This window comes from Agrilus planipennis, unplaced genomic scaffold (assembly GCF_000699045.2).
Source record: "Agrilus planipennis isolate EAB-ADULT unplaced genomic scaffold, Apla_2.0 scaffold61, whole genome shotgun sequence".
Lineage (NCBI taxonomy): Eukaryota > Metazoa > Arthropoda > Insecta > Coleoptera > Buprestidae > Agrilus > Agrilus planipennis.
In genome coordinates this window covers 890,632-894,194 of record NW_020438922.1, presented here as the reverse complement: position 1 = coordinate 894,194, position 3,563 = coordinate 890,632, and the positions used below count along the sequence as shown (strand labels likewise).

The window sequence follows — 3,563 nt, the reverse complement described above, 5'->3', positions numbered from 1 at the left end:
GCAATACACTGATTTTACTAGTAAAATAATTTTCAAATTGATAAATTGAAAACGCTTGACTTGACATGTTTTTTTGTAATTAACACTAAATACTTTATCTTTTCGTAATTTATCTAACATTCTCATTAACAAGGAAGGATAGAAGCGATATTTTATTATCCTTTTCACAATGGAAAGTTAAATTTACAATATATTGAAAAGTCAAATTGTTTCCAGCATTTTCTATTAATCAAAACTACGGAATTTAATGGACAAAATACTTCAAAAAGCTTCATTTTTGGGTTATTTAGAATTGCCGTCGAAATTAGGTTTTTCTTCTTGCATGTATATTTTTCCAAAACATTTCCTATATGATCTAGTCAGATACATATTAGAGGCAGAAACAGGAGTTAAGAGGAGTAGAGGTCGACTTAGATTAGATTACAATTCACAAATAGTTAAGGATGTGGGATGTTCCAGTTTTAGGGAAATGCAAAGATTAGTTTAGGATAAGAAAGAGTGGAGTTGCTTGTCTAACCAGCCTTAGGATTTACGACCTTATGATGATGATTATCCATATTTTGGAGCAGAAATTGGACCTTATTAATATTCATAATTTCAGGATAATCAAAATTAGTAAAATATGGTGGAGGTGCAAGGCGTCATATTAACTTTAAAAAATGTAGTAGGTAGCATTACGCTGATTACACAAGTGAAGCAATTTTCAAATTCATTAAACAGTTTATGGGAAAATTGTGGACATACAACACACATATTAGCCAAAGAGTAGAGGGTCAATCAACTGTGAAAAAAGAAGAAAGAACGCATTGGCACTGGCGCTGGCAGTGTATATTACAGGAACCATTGCGAATTCCATTAACTCGAAAATTATTATAATTAATATTGTATGTTCATTAATTCCGAAGAGGGTTACTTTTAATGACACACACATCAATAATCTAGACCACTCTAAGATAACATAGAAACTGAATAATTAAGATGCTAAGTTGTAGTCTCTATCGTCAAGGTGATTTTGTTGAAAAATAAATATAATAAGTGTACATTAACTTAAATAATAAAACTTTGTTTTTATATTGACCTGGATTTTATTGTATAACTTATCAGAGGTTGAAAAGAAAAACGGCCCTATTAAAAATTGTACATTGCAAGTATGGTTTAGGTTCTTCCACCTACCAAAAGTCCCATCATAAATGTGTAATAATTTTTAATACAATAGAAGAATTTTTATGAATAACACTACGGTGTTACATGAATAATTGATTTAACTCACCCATTCAGCCCCAATCTGTCTTTATTTCTTCTTGCCTTCCAGCGAGTCCGTCCCATTGGGTCTCCTCCATGTCCCTTCATTCCATTCCAAATAACTGTAACAAAATATATTATTATTAACTATCATACTTTGACTATTCCTTNCGTTCCTCATATTTTCCTTGCTCAAACCCTTCCAGCTGCGGTCTCCAGTTCACTTTTCTTCCCCTATCTGAATTTTCATATGCGTAATTCAGAGACAAGATTAGGGTTGTGAAAGTTTATTACCTACTTATAAAGCCACACCAACGTTTCCCATGCTGTTACGAGGCTTTATCAGGGCTATAATTTAAGATTTAAAAACTGCAATTGTATAAATAAAGTAATAAATCCTGTTGTAAATACTTAACAACCACATGTACAATGTATAATATTATTGAATGAAAAAGCTAATAAAATAATTATCATTAAAAGTAAATTTATGTACCTAAAACATATTTATACTTTATTCATACAATTATACAATTGATTGTGTTTAAATAATCAATTAATGTTTAGATATAAATCATTTTCATTTTAAAATTTATTATTGCAGACATTGTAATAATTATTTATATACTATTAGATTTTTCTCTAATAAATCCTACCAAGTTCCTATCATCTCTTGATGTAAATTCGGCTTGTATATATAAGAATTACGAAATTAAAAAAATTTCTAGAACAATTGAGAAACACTTACCGGTGTGGCTATGACTTGTTGGTCATTTCATCTCTTCCTATATGGGACGTCCACGGAACAGCATCCAGGACTCCAAAAAGGAAAGCCAAAACCATCTGGAACTAAAATAAATATTGATTTTATCAGAACATAAACAAACCTATTTCCTTGTCAATTATTTTCTAGTAAAATTATGCCAGCCTTCAAATTAACCATTTATTAAGAATGTACTGTGGACGTAAGTACTAATTTATAACTTCAGCATTTCATACAGTCTAACGAAATATACATGCAGGCAACAATGGGATCGCAACTTTAAAAGATATTCTTAAATTTGAAGAGCTATTTTTAGAAATGCATAATTTTGGTACAAATCATGAACTTATCAATCTAATTTAGCGTGCCAAACACGGGGATGATATTGCCTTGGTATCCACGAATCATGGAGTTCTAAAAGTGATGGTGAAGGTTTTGGAAAGGTACTCAGGAAGGAAGAGATTGGAGCTGAATACTAGTAAGACGAAGTTTATTAACTTTAGGGAAGTATGAGGCAGAATGGGTAGAAGAAATGATGTACTAAGATGAGGTATTTAAGGGAGAAAAAAGAGATGGATGTAATACCAAGATTTAGAGTGGGAAATGAAAGTAGAGGATGTAAATATTGGATGAGGAGGATAAAAAGGATATGTGAAACTAGAGGATGTAAATATTGGATGAAGAGGGAAGAAAGGATATGAGCAATATTTGAAAGTAGAGGGTGTAAATATGGGATGAAGAGGGTAAAAAAGATATGTGAAATATATGAAATTAGAGGGTGTAAATATTGGATGAAGAGGGTAAAAAAGATATGTGAAATTAGAGGGTGTAAATATTAAATGAAGAGGGTAGAAAGGATATGTGAAGTATGTGAAATTAGAGGGTGTAAATATTGGATGAAGAGGGTAGAAAGGATATGTGAAATATGTGAAATTAGAGGGTGTAAATATTGAATGAAGAAGGTAGAAAGGATATGTGAAATACGTGAAATTAAAGGCTGTAAATATTGGATGAAGAGGGTAGAAAGGATATGTCGGATAATGAAAACGAAGGTTTAAATGCATGTAGTACTGTGGTGGGATGATCTTGCTAAAGGAGATAGGTACTTAATAAAAGAAAAATTACGGTGTTAGGAGTGGGTTAAAATTATGGTTAAATTTGCCTATTTTAGGTAAGGAAAAGAACGATTTTTTATTTTGTGATTATATATATCTACTACAGCCTCATATACAGGATGTAAAAATAATTTAAGGTTTTTAATATATATATATATATATATCATCACGATGCATCATATTTTTCCGCACAGTATTTTTTTTTTCAGGCACGTAGTCTACATACACAAAATGTGTAAAATACATGTATATTTTTCCAAAACATTTCCTATATGATCTAGTCAGATACATATTAGAGGCAGAAACAGGAGTTAAGAGGAGTAGAGGTCGACTTAGATTAGATTACAATTCACAAATAGTTAAGGATGTGGGATGTTCCAGTTTTAGGGAAATGCAAAGATTAGCTCAGGATAGGAAAGAGTGGAGGTGCGTGTCCAACCAGTCTT

General features: G+C 31.3%; 1 long non-coding RNA gene across 1 annotated transcript in view; it reads right to left on the bottom strand.

Annotated features, from left to right (window-relative positions):
* Nucleotides 1-1,301: 1,301 nt before the first annotated feature.
* LOC108732775 overlaps nt 1,302-3,563 on the bottom strand; it is a 21,438-nt gene continuing 19,176 nt past the window's right edge. The window contains exon 4 of the long non-coding RNA XR_001937142.1: nt 1,302-1,364. This is a non-coding gene — a long non-coding RNA (uncharacterized LOC108732775). The remainder of the gene's footprint in view (nt 1,365-3,563) is intronic.